Source organism: Lissotriton vulgaris, chromosome 3_1 (genome assembly GCF_964263255.1).
Source record: "Lissotriton vulgaris chromosome 3_1, aLisVul1.2, whole genome shotgun sequence".
Classification (NCBI taxonomy): domain Eukaryota; kingdom Metazoa; phylum Chordata; class Amphibia; order Caudata; family Salamandridae; genus Lissotriton; species Lissotriton vulgaris.
The window spans coordinates 657,568,581-657,586,560 of NC_141689.1; positions in this window are offsets into that span (position 1 = coordinate 657,568,581).

A 17,980-nucleotide genomic window follows, 5' to 3' on the forward strand; every position below is an offset into this window, starting at 1 on the left:
CATCTACCCACAACCAAGCACTGGCCAAAGTAAACATGAGACCTAGAGAATCATTACTAGATCCTCGAGTTGCCACCACAGAGCCCATTAATGAAAATAACACACCCAGGCTCATTCTCACGTTTAACAAACAGCACCGCTAAATTTGATCCATCATGAATCAGAATTGGCCCATAGTTTTAACTGATGCAGTTATAGTTCAAGAAGTACCCAACACTACTACTATCACATACCGTAGAGGAATCTCCATGAGGTTCCAGATAGTGCGCAGGAACCCAGAAACCTCCAAAAACACCAAAACCATGTAGCTAGAACCCAGAGAGGGGTTTCTCAAATGCACATCATGCAGGGCTTGCAAATTTGAAATCTCTACCATCAAATACAAAACCCCGTTCAGCCCTTATGAAACCAAAATCCAAAGTTCGTACAATTGCAAAACTGAGTATAAGTCCTGACATGTACCTGTGGCCTCCAGTATGTAGGCAGTACAAAGTTACAGGTACATGTCAGAATCCTCCAACATCTGAGGGCTATATTCAACAATGATACGGCGTACCCAGTTGCCAGGCACTTTAAAGCAGTGCACAGCAACAACCTTAAATGCCTGCAATACTATGTGATTGCAACCATCAAGTAGTACCCTAGGGGTGGCAACAGAGAAAAGGTGTTAAGGAAACTAGAGTCCAAGTTCATTCTTGAATTGGACAGTAAGCACCCCAAAGGGTTCAATAATATGGAGGACCTTCACAACTTTCTTTAAGATCAGTTTTACATGACAACTTAAGTGTAATATAACAAGAGTACTGTATACATTTTAATTATTCATTCACTGTAATCTAATTTCCCCGATTTCCCATGAGCCTGTTTTTCTAGTATTACATTTTAATACACATATTGACTTTTTTAATATGCATATTTTTTAATCCCCTTTAAACACATATATACCATTTTCACACTTTGCACTATTCCTTTGCACTTTACTATAGCACTTTCAGGGCTAAAACCATTCGTAAATGTTTGACCAGCGTCAACTTTAGCACAATTTGCTACTTTTGCACACTCATTTTGATATCCAATCCCTTTTACAAAATTACTTGGGATTAATCAGACATAGGAATTTATTCCGATATATTATTTTATCATAGGTACTGGAGTGAATTGATTCAATACAATTTTTATATTATTATTATTGTGTATAGAATTGGTATTTATTCAACTATTTACATATTTATTTGATGACTGATTACAATGTTTAATTAGTTTAATGCCCCAATTCGAGTCATGCATAAATTCAATGACTCGCATTCAGTACCATGTCTCGCATTTAAGCACAAATATGGTTATCAACAAATGTGGTGTCTAAATAATGTATTTCGCAATGTTTGCTTAATTAAAACAGAATGCTGTCACCGTGTACACAAGCTACAATACAAGGTTAAACCACTAGTGTTTTTTCTATGTTTATGTATCACGTAATGGGGTGTAAGCTTCACTAAGAAAAAAACACGGCCTAAAAATAACAAGCGGACTGCGTTTCCCCCAGTGATCGAGGATACCTCGGTATTCGAAATGCGTCTGACCATGGCTGAATAAAACAAAGACCTGCTACAACCACATTATTTGGTGTCCGTTTCCCGTTTCTCAGCACATTAACGGCTGGAGTGCGAGAGAATACAAGTTGAGATATATATACATATATAAATATATATATATATATTTCACCAAAATTCCAAATATCAACGCACTCTCAGAAGTCAGGATTATACAACGTGTTGTTTATTGCTGTAACGCGTTTCGGAAGTCCCTGCTTCCTTGCTCACACAGGGACTTCCGAAACGCGTTACAGCAATAAACAACACGTTGTATAATCCTGACTTCTGAGAGTGCGTTGATATTTGGAATTTTGGTGAAAGAAAAGTATCTGGCGGGGCTCTGCCAGTAACAACGCGACACCAGACTACGGGCGGTTTCCCCCGAAAACGAGCCGCGGAGAGTGTAAGCATATATATATATATTACTCACACATGCAAATAAACTATTGAACATCCATTTATTTGCATATACAGCTATACACACACTGCCACCTTACTTCTAAGGAAACTTACATATACTTACTCTCTTAAACAATCACTTATAGAAACACATACTTATTTAAACAGGAACTCTTTCAATCTCTCACTCTCACATATACTCACTTATATACATCAATACTCACATATACTAGATTAAAACATATGTAGTTACTGATAAAGACACTGGTGAGACAGTCATTCACTCACTAACATACACATATACACACTCATCCACCCATACAGTCCTACACATATGCTGTCTTCAAAACACATACAAACAGTGAGTCTGTCATTGATGCATCTGTGTGCTAAGTAACACCCCCACCAAACCATACAGACACTCATACTGATACTAAAAAAACATCTAATAACCCATATACACACACATGTAGCTACTCACCAACTCATGCAGCCACTTATACACAAAGTTACACTTGAGTGATGAGTGATGTCACTGACCATGTCATGAGTGATGTAATATGTGACGTCATCAGCAGTGCATTGCAGGCGCGCAAGTTATAGTGAGTCCAACTAACTATAACGTGAGAATTTCAATGGTTTTATGTCAGTAAAATTTCCAGCTAACTATAACTGGTTTTGTCAGTGAATTTAATAGGTTTTTTAAATGCTAATTCCTAACTATAACTGGTGTGAAACCTATGGTTTTTTCAGTGAATTTCAAAGGTTTTTTAAATGCTAATTCCTAACTATAACTGGTGTGAAACCTGTGGTTTTTTCAGTGAATTTCAAAGGTTTTTTAAATGCTAATTCCTAACTATATAAGACCTGAAAGCCCACCAGGAATCTCCAGTATGCGCCAGGGGACTGCATTGCAGAGAGGTGTAATGAAGCCACAACCCTTTTTACACCTCTCTGCAACGCTGCCCCCGTGCATGTTTGAAGAGGGGAAACTAATTCCCCTTGCATACTGGGGGCCCCTGGGGGCCAATTAGCCCACCTGGAACCTCCAGTATGCGCCTGGGGCTGCATTGCAGAGGTGTAATGAGACTATGCCCCTTGTTACACCTCTCTGCAACGCAGCCCACTGCCGCGTTTGCAGAGGGGGAACTAATTCCCCTTGCATACTGGGGGTCCCTGGGGTCAACTAGTCCACCAGGAGCCTCCAGTATGCGCGAGGGAGCTGCATTGCATAGAAGTGTAATAAGGCCACACCCTTGTTACACCTCTCTGCAATGCAGGCCACTGGCGCCTTTGCAGAGGGGGGACTAATTCCCCTTGCATACTGGGGGTCCCTGGATCATATCTGCCCAAACACCGATATTCCGAACGATTGTAAATGACTTTTCTTGAGAAACATTTGGATTTGGATTATCATGTCCTATACTTTGGAATTTTTGAAAGACTGACTTTGAGGATGCTATAAATTACTCAAGTCTGCCCGAATTGTGTGGGTAAAATTGATACCTAGTCACTTTTAATAAGAATATACTTATGTCTCGTCTAACATTTGGAAGAAATATCTAGTTATATGACAACGGGATACCGACATACCTTGAAGGAAATAAGAACGCCCTGAAGAAGTTCTGTTGTACAGAACGAAACGTTTCGGCTGGCTGTGGTACATAAACTTAAGGAAAATAAAAGCATTTGAATATACACCAAGATTCAGCGCTTCAATAAGTACTCTAAGTGATATGATTTGATTGGACTCATTGTGAAAGTGGTGCTGTGCCAAACTTTGAAATATTCTCCACTACTCTCTACTACTTACTCTCTCCTACTCTCTACTACTCACTCTCTACTGCTCTCTACTACTCACTCTACTACTTACTCTCTACTACTCTCTACTACTCACTCTCTACTACTCACTCTCTACTACTCTCTACTACTCACTCTACTATTCTCTCTACTACTCTCTACTACTCACTCTCTACTCTCTATTACTCACTCTCTACTCTCTACCTCTCTACCTCTCTCTTCTCTCTCTACTAATCTCTACCTCTCTACCGCTACCTCTCTACCTCTCTACCTCTACACCTCTACCTCTCTACCTCTCTCTACACGCACACATATAGACATATATGCATATATATATGTGCATATGCATTTATATATATGTATGTGTATGTATAAAAAAAACAACGAAACATTTTTTTTTCTAATCAGCTACTTTTAAAACTGTCATTCTTTTTCCCCATGGTACGCGCACCGGTACGCTCCCCGGTGCGCGTACCGGGCGCTCCCCCCGCGAAAATCAAAAAAAAAAATTTTTTTTTTTGCCCCGTGGGGCCCTTTTATGGCCCCCACATCAAACCTAGGGGGTCAAGGGGGGGTCTACTCTGCCCCCTTATGGTCATTTCCCCCTTTGTTTTGGCCACCTCTTGTGTCTCGATCCTACCGAGACACAAGATGGCGGCCGCTCCGGACTGTTTAGAATGTTTACAGACACCCCAGAGCCAATCAGCTTTCTGCGCGCAAGTCGCGTGGCGCGCCCGGTGCGCGTACCGGTGCGCTTACCGGAGCGCTGCTATAGATATATATATTTTTTTGAACCTTAATTACTCAAAATCCACTGGAGCACATATCTTGAGACATAGCAAAGGCACATCGGGCTACCAGTCCCTACAATTTTGCCAAGTTTGGTGGAAATCCATTCAGCCGTTCGGGCTAAAAGTGAAATCGACCGCCCTATGGAAATTAACATGGGGAAAACGCGTTTTGGGACCCCCCTTTTATCTCGGCCCCCGCTTGACGAATCCCCCCCAAACTTTCAGGGAAGGACCGGAACGCCGCGAGGCCATTTTGAGGAAATTTTCAGGCAGATTTGTCAACCGGCGCCAAAGTTATTCCAAATAGAATTTTCAGATTTAACATTGAAAAAAATCCTAACTATAACTACCTACTGGCGACCGCCAGTAGGTAATATATATATATATATATATGTAGCAATCCCTGCTACCTCTCGCCCGGAGCCTAGTCCTGGAAACCGCTGCGCAGGAAGAAGAGAGGAGACCTCAGGTGCAGGTGAGCATTAATTTTTATTTCCTCGAGGAGACGGCACACCTCAGCATGACGTTTCGGCCTTCAAAGAGGCCTTGATCACATGACGCACGCTAGGGGAGAGGCAATTTTTAAAGTGCTAGTGCTCAGTGAAGTGTAATAACATTGGTGGGTTAAGGTCACATGTCATACAATAAGTATCATAGACATAGACAACTGATTGAGAGCACGACGCATCACAGGATAATCCCTGAGTTCCGCCCATGTTGCAAAATGCAGATACTGGTATTTAAAGTGCAAGTGCTGTCTAATCATAGTAAACAATACAGTACAGGAGTCACTGGCAAATCCAGTAAATAGACAGTGCAAATTTAGGCAACAGTGCAAAATATTGAGTAAAGTGCAAATAGTGTCATGCACATAGTTGTTCTAGCTATCAATATACGCAATACACATCATGTACAAAATCATGTTTAAAATCAGGTATAAAAGAACATATCCATAAATAACGAGTTCATAAATATATAAATATATATATAACAACATGAATGTACAAGCATCTTGCCAATAAATATATATACACCCAATCAACACTATTTACACAGGATGAGACCTCATGTGGGCTAATAAAGTTTAACTGCATAAATGCATGTAAAGCCTTATCACTGAGTTCGCAGCACCCTATTCGTATTGCACATACAAATTGCTCATTTGTCTATGTAGAGCTGGAGGGTTGGGAGGAGAGGAGATGTTACCCCACCGCAAAGTTAGGAGACCATCGCAGCCTCTCCTCCCCCGTCCTCCGGCTGACACTGGTGACCCCAGATTGAACCTCACCATGCCAATGATGCATCTGAGTGAGTTGTGAGAAGAACGAAACTGTGTATATATTTTTTTGTGAAAGTTTTTTTGTGTATATAAAGTTTTTTTCTCTTTTTCTCTTTTATCTTTCCTATCAGTTCTTTCATTTATATTTGGTCATATTATTGAGCTATTGATACATCCTTGTGCAGCCTAAGCCTAGGCTGCACTGCACACTGAGACCATCCGCAAAACTAGATATATATTGGTTGGTAAGGAGATACATTTTTGCTCGTAAACAGTCAAGTACATTCTCAATTCAACTAGGAGGGCAATGATCTAAGGAGTGGGGGAGGCCCACAGGTATACACAATTGTTGGTATTTCAGAGACACGTGTAAAAATCTTCTGTGGAATTCAATCCCCCCGGGGCTCGACTGTCCATATCTAGTATGTACCTGGTCTCCAATTTTCTTAGAGCTCCATCTCGGTCACCTCCTCTTTTAAGAGGGCCCACACAGTCTACAGCAAAGTAACGCAGCAGGGAACTATCATTATTGGGGTGCTCTTTGAAGTGGCGGGCCACCGGATATGCCAGATCACTTGTGTTGATGGCCCTTATGTGCTGGAGTATCCTTTTGTGCACCTGCAGCTTGGTACTACCAACATACCGCAGGGCACAAGAACACTCCAGCACATACACCACATATTCACTCTTGCAAGTCAGTTGTTTTTTGATCTTGCGTGCATTGGGGGTGAAGGGGATTGCATATTCTGTTTTATTCAGTCCGTGCTGGCATGCCTTACAGGAAGAGCACTTCCTGAAGCCCTTACTCTTCCCTAACCAGTTCTTACTTGTAGGGACTTCTGGGCTGGATTTGACTAGGGCATTTTGCATGGAATATGCTCTCCTGTATGTGATAGAAGGGGTGTTTGGAATTTTATCACCTATGACTGGATCACATTTCACCAAACCCCAATGTCTGGAGATGATTTTACCAAGTGCCCCATGCTGCCTATTGTAGGCCCAAATCAATCTTACTTTCTGATCCTGGGAGGTGGTAGGCGTATTTGTGACTTTGGGCTGCAAGGCTTGATTACGGGACAGGGCATTAGCTTTAGTTATGCCCCTATCAACTACTGTAGCCCTGTATCCCCTTGCCAAAAATCTAGACCTACTGGCTTGCTGAGCGAGATTGCATTGAGCTTCTGTGCTGCTCAGGCGTCTGATATGCAGCATCTCGCCATACGGGATGCTGCGTATAAGATGAGCAGGGTGATGGCTGCTGGCATGGAGAATTGTGTTTCCAGCCGTTGCCTTGCGGTACAACCTGGTTTCGAGTTTGGCTCCTCCTGGTGTGACTGTCATATCTAGGAAATGCACCTGATCCCTGCTAATGGTCGAGGTAAACTTCAAGTTGAAATCATTACAGTTTATCATGTCAACAAAATTCTCAGCTTCTAGACGAGTGCCCTTCCAGACCAGGAACACATCGTCTATATAACGATACCATCTAACAATAGACCGCCTGGCAATGTCAGAGTGTGTGCCAAAGAGGACCTGTCTCTCCCAGTAGCCCATATGGAGGCAGGCATAACTGGGAGAGAAACAGGCCCCCCATGGCCACTCCCCTGACCTGCTGGTAATATCTATTGTTGAACATAAAGAAATTATGGTGTAAACAGAATGAAATCATAAAAAGTAACATGCGGTTATGGTCAGCCATGATGATCGGTCTTAAACCTAAGTAGAATTCAATGGCTCGCAGTCCGTCTTGGTGGTTAATACTTGTGTATAAAGACGTGACGTCTAATGTAATGAGCCATAAATCAGAGTCCCAATCAATGTCCTGTATCTTCCTCACAAAATCAGTGGAGTCTTGGACAAAGGATGGTAGACTCTGAACAAATTCCTGCAAGAAAGAGTCCACATAAACAGTTGTCTTTTCGAGTAACCCCCCACATGCTGCTATTATTGGTCTTCCCGGGGGTTTGTGTGGGTTCTTGTGGATCTTCGGGATTAGGTATAGGACTGGCATGACCGGATTGTTGTTCTTGAGATATTTAAGTTCATCCATGCTCAGTAAGCCAAAAGATCTCCACCCCATAAGTAGCGAGTAGAAATCTTCCTGAGCTTTTTTAATCAATGAAATGTCACTGTGTCTGTAGCAGTCTGAATCATTTAGTTGAGAGAGGGCCTCTTCCAGGTATAGTTTTCGTGGCCATAAAACTATATTCTCTCCCTTGTCAGACTGTCTAACAATAACATTTTCATTGGCCTGAATCTTTTGGATGAGTTGCATGTACTGGTCATTCTGTGTAAATTTCTTACGTTTTGAATTGAACACTTTGGAGTGTAACAACTTGATGTCTTTGACTACAGCATCATGGAAGATGTCAAGATTATCATAGAGCATAACAGGAGTATAGGTGGAGCGTGGTTTGAAAGACGTTAGCCCCCCCACCCTATTGGACTCACATCCTGAGACTTCTTGGGATGATGACTGCTCCAGTCTGAGGGATTCTAGAGCCTCCAATCCTGGCACATCACGGGCTTGGAGCCCATCATTGGCTATTTCACTCCTCGTCGGGGTACTGCGTGTTTTTCCACCTGAAAAATGCTTCTGCAACTTGATCTTGCGGACAAATTTGTATAGATCAATTCTAGTGTCCGCGTAATTGAAGTCGCATGGAGGACAGAATGTAAGGCCTTTTGACAAAATGTGATGTTCAGCCTCCGACAAGACCATGTCAGTCAGATTAATGATGGAGGGGGCAATGTCCTTTGCTCCTGATTGTGAGCTTACTTCCTGTTCCATCTCTTCGTACTTTTTTTCTTCTTTTTCTGCAGATTTTTTTCTTCCTCTTGATTTGGCCTTACGGCGTTGGTAGCGCTTGGCATTGAGTCTTTTGTTCCTGAGTGCAACTGCGTTCTCGGGCGTAGGGTCTCGCGCCAATCCTTTCTTATGCAGTCCAGTTCTTCTGCTGGCGTGAGCTTGGTAAACCCCAATTGCCCTCCTGATTGCGCCAAACTGGAATCTGAGTCGCTATTCACACTTGAACTGAGGTTAGACTCCGAGGAGTCGTCCTGCTGGGCTGCACCATGTGCTTGGTTGGAGCGATTTGCTGCTGCTGCAACTTTTTGTCGACTTTTTGTCGTATATATATATATATATCCACACAACAGTTCTCCACTTTGCTAGGAGCCTCTGTCCCTGCAGGGCGGCCTTATATGAACAGGCAAGGAGTCTCCTGTTCTTTAAAACCACACACAAGAAGAAATGTTGAGGCTTCAAGTCTGTGAATTGCAAGTTTTATTTGAAGTACACAGCAACAGCATTCCACTCTTTCCCTGACATTTCCACAAATAACTGCCTTGTTCACAGGTCACCTGAAACTTAGTGCTTGATATCATTGGCCTTAAGTACCCTGCCCACGTGATCTCAGTTATCAGCATACATCATCCATGATGCACCATGGTTGTAAGTACAAAGTCTGTCATTGGTGTTCTGCTCGATAGCAAGAAATAAAAGCACAGTGCATTTTTTTGGTGCAGCATGATTTTAAACAGTCATGTAATGCAAGGAAGGCTTCCAACATAAACAGAAGTTCAGTTCAAATGCTGCCAAAATAATCTGTTAAAAAGCGCAGTTTGTCACGAAAGTGACAAGATGAAAACTTCCATCCGGTCACCCTTTCTCACCTCCTTACTTGAATATCACCAGCAAATTTCCACTTTTGTTTCGAACATTGTAACTTGTGTATGGTGCTTAGGGGGTGTTCTACAGGGAGTGTGAAGGTAAATTTGTGTGTATCAAATTAATAAGGTATTTGTAAAGTACAAACTACTCACTCCTACAGGTCTGAAGGTGCTGGGGCGTAAGCTGAGCTGCTGACGGAGTTGGGGTAAAGTCGCTGAACTACTGACCCCTACCGATCTGAAAGTGCTGGATATGGAAATTAAGTGAGGTATTGCCTAGAGTGTCATGCTGCTAAATTGAGCTGCTGCTGGACTCGGGGATGAAACCGTGAGCGCAAACTGTGCATACTATGCTGTGTAGTCATCTGCTCTGGGCGCTGTGTCACACCTGTCCAACTTGTATATGGTGCTTAGATGTTGTTGTACAGGGATTGCAAAGGCAAATCAATACGGTGTTTGTAAAGCGCAAACTACTCATCCCTGTGGGTGAATAGAGCTGGTGATCAAAGCGAGTGCTCTGTGCTGCAAAGTCAGATGGTCTGGCCACTGCCCACAGCTATGTGGAGAATAAATGTTGGCGAGGGTTCGGGATTTGCCGTTACCTGGCCCTAAAATAGCAGGCCTAAGTTGTAAGTTATAGGGTGGCTCTCAAAAAAAGCCCTTGTGTTCATTAGTTGGAGCTACATGTAAGTGCGGATGCACAGCATAAAGTTATTCAGGAAAACGCTATTTCTCTGATCTGTGAAGTGTACTCCATCACTTCTGTATATATCAGCAATATCAAAACATATGTAGTTATTGTAAATGGACCCCATTTTGTGGTCTCTAGGTTATGCAGACACAGCTTTGTTGACTTTCTTCCTAGAATTTTCAATCTGAGGAAAAAATTGTTTGGACCATTTCCACTTCTGTCTTTGGCATATATTGGAATATACAAAGACAGTTTGAGGAAAAAGTAACATCAATTGTCCAAATGTGTCCTTCATAGCAATTTCCAAACCTACCCCAGTCAATGTGCCTAGGTCGTTTCCACCACAGTGCACAATCATGAGGTCAGGGGTTTGGAGATGCAAACAGGTTTTAACCAAAGGCAACAATTGGTGCCACTTCAATCCTCCCTGTGCAAACCATTTAATGTCCACATTTTGTAAACCTAGGTCTAGGTCAATTTTTCTCTGTTCTGCATACCTCTTGCCCCAGAAAATATAGCTATGTCCTACGATCCACACTAGTATTTTGAACGTTTGGCTGGAAGGCATGGAAAGATGTCTGTAGCTCATGCAGTTCCTTCTTAGAATAAGAGATATGTTTAAAGATGGGGAACTACTTTTTTTTGCCATCATTAAATCAAGGAAGTATTCTAATTCGTTCTTTACATGTATTTATGTGTGGAGGAACAAAAGTATAGAAACAATAGCACCAGGAAGAGGAGGAAGCAGGGAGTGGGGGGACGGGGGGAGATGGGCACAATTGCACACATGCACAATCAAGTACAACATGAGTATAGACAAACAATGGCCAAAATGAAACACACCAACAAGGAGCATAAGTCACACAAGCCGCCAACATCACAAACATCACAACACTGAACGAGCATAGAAGTGAAAACCACGCTGCATTCATACAGGATGTGTACAAAGGCCGGTCGTGGGTGTTGTGGGATGTCTACGACCTTGGTCATCATGTATGAGATGCCCAATCAGCTGCTCCTCCCTCCCATGAGCCCCCACACCCTTGTACGGTGTGCTGTTGTATACCATGCACACTTACAGCACAGCATTTGAATGCCTATTTGGGCATGTCCTGTGGCATTCCAACTAAATCATGAGAGTGCCGTTTGGTGGTGGTGCATGCCACTTTACAACATCGTCTCCTGCTGCACTTGTGGCAGGCCACACCAGAACACAGAGACACACTTACCGCACTTCCTGTACAAAGACATGTCCGAGACACCCCGTTTCCCTTGCCGGATAGGCACACTCCTGTGCTGACCTGTGTACGCCAGACCACCACACGTCTGTTGTGCATGCAGGAGGATGCATGCGTAGCTACATGTCCAGGGTCACTGCCAATGCTGAGGGGACATGATAACGTCTGCTGAAGACAGCACACTGTGATGTTGCAGGGCCCGTGCCTATCATGCTTACACTATGACCACACGGACACACTTCCTCAGATGCAGGTTTTGGTGGCATTGGTGGTCCTGGGGTTGTTGCCTGCCATGAGTCTTGTGGCCCTCAAGGGTATCCCTGTATCATGCTCATTGACTCTATGACACTTGTGGGTGTTCTGGTGTGGCTCTTGGCTGTGTTTCCTTTCATGCTGCAGGTAGTCATACTGCTTAACACCAGCAGAAAGCAGGTGCAACATCCCTGGTGGTAATGTGGGTTATCGCCAGAATTTCTTTCGCATTGCAGTTGTTGTGAACGTTGTGATGTGATTTTTTCGTGTGCAGAACAATATACAACTGGGCAGTGTATCCCGTCAAGATCCAGCACTATTCCTAATCAATATAAATACAATGCGATTTCTTCATTGATTTTGTATGTACACTGTAAGCGCAGGCACTACTTCAGTGCAATTCAATACAGGATTTTAGTATTTAGAATAAATCGCAAAGGTGCACCTTGTGTCTTTTTGCACGGGAACGGCTACTCTGCATTTCATTATCAGCACTTTAATGCAGTTAAAGTTGAGATAAATCTAACACAGTATTCAGAAGTTTGTGCAAACTGCAGAGATCACCTGTATTCCCACGATAAGTGCCCCAAAATACCAGCAAATAACAGTAATAAGAACAAGAACGACTCACACAGAGCTTAAGAAAACAACCAAAAAGGTCAATAATATTTTTTGTCAAACTTGTTTTTTTTATAAACATTTATACACCGTTAACAATTTTTATTAATATATATATGTATAAAAGTGTAAACCAATAAACACAATTTAACAACAATAATAGAAAACAAGAAGGTGGAAGACTCCTGTGGGGACCATGGATGTCCACGACAGAGCCTGGAAAATAAAGCACAAAATAAGGACGTGTGTAATGCTCATATCAAAGGACTGAGAGAGAGAAACAGGGTGGAAAAACAAGCCAGAGAGAAAAAGAGAGGGAATGAAAGAAAGGGAGTGAGAAAGGGAGAAGTCAGAGAGAGATAGAAGGAAAGGAATAAAGAGAGTGAGAGGGAGTGAAGAGAGGGAAGTGAGAGAGAAGAGAGAGAGAGAGAGAGAGAGAGAGAGAGAGAGAGAGAAAGAGAGAGAGAGAGAGAGAGGGAGAGAGAGAGAGAGAGACCACCGATCTCAGAGGTGTTGCTAAGTCCTGAGTCAGGAATGGCGGAGACCACATCAGATTCTGGGCGGATCTGACAGATGTCGCTGAGTCCTAAATGGTTATAGACCACATCAGCTTCTCCACGGTTCAGCAGATTTCACAAATGTCGCTGAGTCCTGAGTCATCAATGGCGGAGACCACCTCAGGGTTTGGTGCCGTTAAGCCTGTGGAACTCAATTCTGTGCCATGTGGTGGTAGGCCCCTGATGGCCACATGAGTTTGGGGAGGCACTAACCCTGTGCATACGAAGTCCCAGCCAAGGAGATGGCAGGCCCCTGACGACCATACAGCTGAGGGTGCAACTAACCTTCTGCGCAACTTTTCATGGACTCTTCATGGTTGAGACTTGTGGAGCATTCGCCAGCTAATCTGCACTGGCAATAAAGGATGTGACATTGTCGATCTAATATATTTGCGTGGTCACATGGCCTATGACGCATGTGCCGGATGGGTGTGGTGTGTGTGCAAACCTGCCCTCAGGGAGTGGCTGTGAGATGTTGAGAACTAGACCACTGACCTGCACACCAGCAGCGAGTACACCTGCGACAGGTAGCTATGTGGGGTCATCGTTGGAACGTAATCGGAGTGGTGTGGCGTGGGTTGGCGTGACATGGCATACGACGGAACAGTGCAGGGATAGCCACAATGACGCGGACGGCTCGCAGTACTGCATCTGTGAGTTGAGCGGATGGGCCGTAACTATCCCTCAAAGAGTTTGGGTGCAAACTGTTCATAACTCACACTATATAAGTATTGAAGAATCATTTTGTGGTTCAGTCCGTCAGCTGGCATCTGTCAGAAGCATTTTTGAAAACATGTTGGAGTTCTTTCTGTGAGAGATACCCCTTTGACCCTCCCTCTCCCCACATTAGCAGGTAACGCACCCTCTTCCCACATTACCAAACATACCCCCAACAACCTTCTTGGGCCCGGAAGTGTCCCTGTGTGGTTGGACAAAGAAGAATCTTAGTCATGTATAGATTTATGTATAAAAAAAATATTTAAAGAAAAGAACAACAAATAAGACTGCGGGAGTCTGGTGCTGTGGTCGCCACCACGAAGTTGGGGTCACCGCCGTTCAGGACTCAAGACACAGTAACACATGTGGGATTGGTTTGTGATAAATAGGGTTAGTGGCATCAGAAGCATTGAGACTGTATGAGCCTGTGATGATGCTTGGTGTGGACGGCCTCACTGGGAGTAATGTGTGTTATCTACTGGATTGCGTCATGTGGAATCAGGACTCTATCTGAATTGTGAGCGCTGCTAACTGTAGTGTAGGCCAGAGGTTGTGATGAGGAAGGGCCCACAGCCATGTGCATATGTTAGTGGCCCCACCGGTCTGCGTAGTTCAGGTTCAGTGGCACAACTTGTCGCCAGCATTCAATATGAAAATACTCCTCACTAATCGAAGGGAGTCTGGTGCTGTGGTCGTTGCCACGAAGTTGGGCTCATGCTTGGTGTTCACGGGCCGCACTGGGAGCAATGTGTCTTGCCTACTGGACTGGGTCATATGGAATTGGGACTGTATCTGAACTGTGAGTCCTGCTGACTGTAGTGTAGGCCAAAGGTAGCGATGAGGATGGGCCCACAGCCATGTGCATACAATGGTAGTCCCACTGGCCTGCGAAGTGCAGGTTCAGTGGCACCACATGTTGCCGGCGTTCCATATGCACATACTCCTCACTAATCAAAGGGAGTCAGGTGCTGTGGTCGCTGTCACAAAGTTGGGGTCACTGCCATTCAGAACACAGGACACAGTTAAACATGTGGGATTAGCTTGTGTTAAAGAGGGTTAGTGGGAGTACATGTCACCGGCTTGCATATCGAAATATGCCTTTTCAAATCGAAGGGAGTATGGTGCTGTGCTTGGTGCTACGGACTTGGGGTCACTGCCATTCAGGACTCAGGACACAGTTACACATGTGGGATCGGCTTGTGTTAGAGAGGGTTAGTGGGACTACATGTCGTCAGCTTGCATATCGAAATATGCCTAACAAATCGAAGGGAGTATGGTGCAGTGGTCGCTGCCACAGACTTGGGGTGACTGCCATTCAGGACTCAGGACAAAGTTACACATGTGGGATTGGCTTGAGTTGAACAGAGTTAGTGGCACCACGTGTTGCCGCCATTGCATATGGAAATATGCCTTCCTCATTGAAGGGAGTGTGGTGCTGTGGTCGGTGCCACGGACTTGGGGTCACTGCCATTCAGGACTCAGGACACATTTACACATGTGTGTTAGACCTGGCACCTTGGTGCGAGTCTCCCTTCTACTTTTTGCTGATGTGCCTCAGATGTTTTGCTGGTGTTAGCTGCTCAGGGCACTGCGCCACGGCCAATCGGTGCCGCAGTGCAAGTGCTCCCAATGTAAAGTGTACCTGTGATTGATTTCCATGATTGGCTCATTTAATTTACTGTCAGTCCCCAGTAAAGTTCACCAGGAGTGCCCGGGCTTGTAAATACAAATACTGCTAGTGGGCCTGCAGCGCTGGTTGCACCACCGACAGAAGCAGACTTTTAAAATATGTCTTAGCCACACCGCCATCCCCACGCTTTACCGCTCAAGTCCCCGCACATCTCTTCTGAGGCTGGTGCGCCTTGCTCCTCTTCCCGGACACAGGGTCCGCAAAGTTTTCTTTCCCTGCCTGCGCACCAGAGACTGGCAACGAGGGTCGTTTCCCTCAAAGTGAAGTGCCCGGGACACAGCAACAAGCCCTGGTAAAACCCACAAAAGAACTCTTATAACTAATTAAGCACTGTGGCCAGATCGTAGTAGCGTTATCTGTCTTGTGATAATTACTGCAGCATATTTTATATCTTTTACATAAAGTACCCATATTTTTGATACAACTTAGAGTCTGGTGTCCTTTTGTGGTGGGTCAGTAGTCTTGCTGTGTGTGATTATAAATGCTTAACTGACTTTGCGCCCTGGGGATCAGCCTTGTCTGCTCGTGCCATGTAACCTAGAGGGTGAGCAGGGGTTATCCTTGAAGGGTAGTTCCCTTACCCTGACTAGAAGAGAGGGTCCATGCTTGTCACAAGTGAATACCTGTGCCAACCAGAGACCCCCAATTCAAACAATGTGGGATCGGCTTATGTTGAAGATGGTTAGTGCCACCATGTGTCGCTGGACTTCCACGGTGTAGGCCGGAGGCAGTGGTAAGGAAGGGCCCACAGCTACGTGCATATGTTGGTGGCCCCACCGGTCTGCGTAGTGCAGGATCAGTGGCACCACATGTCGCCTGCCTTCCATATGCAAATTCCCTGCACTAATCGAATTAGTCTGGTGCTGTGGTCGCTGTCACAAAGTTGGGGTCACTGCCATTCAGAACTCAGGACACAGTTACACATGTGGGATCGGCGTGTGTTAAAGAGGCTTAGTGGGAGTACATGTCGCCGGCTTGCATATCGAAATATGCCTCACAAATCGAAGGGAGTATGCTGCTGTGCTTGGTGCTATGGACTTGGGGTCATTGCCATTCAGGACTCAGGACACAGTTACACATGTGGGATCTGCTTGTGCTAAAGAGTGTTAGTGGGACTACGTGTCACCGGCTTGCCTATGGAAATATGCCTCACAAATAAAAGGGAGTATGGTGCTGTGGTGACTGCTAAGGACTTTGGGTGACTGCCATTCAGGCTCAGGACACAGTTACACATGTGGGATCGGCTTGAGTTGAACAGAGGTAATGGCACCACGTATCGCCGCCATTGCATATGGAAGTATGCCTCACTCATTGAAGGGAGTGTGGTGCTGTAGTCGGTGCCATGGACTTGGGGTCACTGCCATTCAGGACTCAGGACACAGTTACACATGTGGGATTGGCTTATGTTGAAGACGGTTAGTGGCACCATGGGTCGCCGGTCTTCCACAGTGTAGGCTGAAGGCAGTGGTGAGGAAGGGCCCACAGCCACGTGAATACATTTGGTGGTGCCACCGCCCTGTGTAGTGCAGGTTCAGTGGCACCATGTGTCGCCGGCCTTGGTTTAAACATGGTACTGTATATTTTATAGTGAGTGATGCCATGAGTGATGTCACTGACCATGTCATGAGTGATGTAATAGGTGACGTCATCAGCAGTGCATTGCAGGCGCGCAAGTTATAGTGAGTCCAACTAACTATAACGTGGAAATTTCAATGGTTTTATGTCAGTAAAATTTCCAGCTAACTATAACTGGTGTGAAACCTATGGTTTTTTCAGTGAATTTAATAGGTTTTTTAAATGCTAATTCCTAACTATAACTGGTGTGAAACCTATGGTTTTATCAGTGAATTTCATAGGTTTTTTAAATGCTAATTCCTAACTATATATAAGGCCCCAAACCTATGTTTTTTTCAGTAAATTTCAAAATTTTGTTAATAGGAAATGTCTATAGCTATGAAATGTAATATTTTCGAAAATGAATGAATCCTATATTATATTTGTATTTAAAACAATTTTTTTAATGTATATATTTTTTTTATTTTTTTTGCCCTGGAGCGCCCCGGAAAGCGTAGTCTTTTGAAGCGCCCCAGGGCGCGCTCCGGAGAGTGTCCCGTTAGCGCTATTGCCGCGAACGAAAACAACATTGTGACGTATCGCGTAGCCGCGTCCACGTGATACGCACAGCGTAAGTGCACCCGGAAGCACTCGAGCGAATACAATCGCGCAACGTAAACATCCGACGCGCTTACGCAACGCGACTCGTAAGCGCGTCGGGTCATGTGACCTGAAAATAACACTTTTAATTGGTGCAGAACAGTTTTGGTTTCATAATGATGAAATCCCTAGTCTTGTGACCTGAAAATAACACTTCTCATTGGTTCAGGACATTTTTTTTTCCAAATGATGAAAGACCCCACCTTTTTTCCTTATTCTGACTTTGTCTTTTGACTGAGGAAGACCTGTTTTGCAATCTTTTAGGTATATTTGTACTTTGAAATGGCTACAGTTGCAGCATCAGCTGGAGCATCTCCACCACCACCACCAAGAGGACCACCACAACATCACATTGGTGGTCAAGAAGAAGAGGAGGAGGAGGAAGAGGAGGAGGGGACGAGGAGGAGGTGGGTGGAAGAACACAATACCCCATACCAACCCAAGCCACACATTGTATAGGAGTTTTTTTC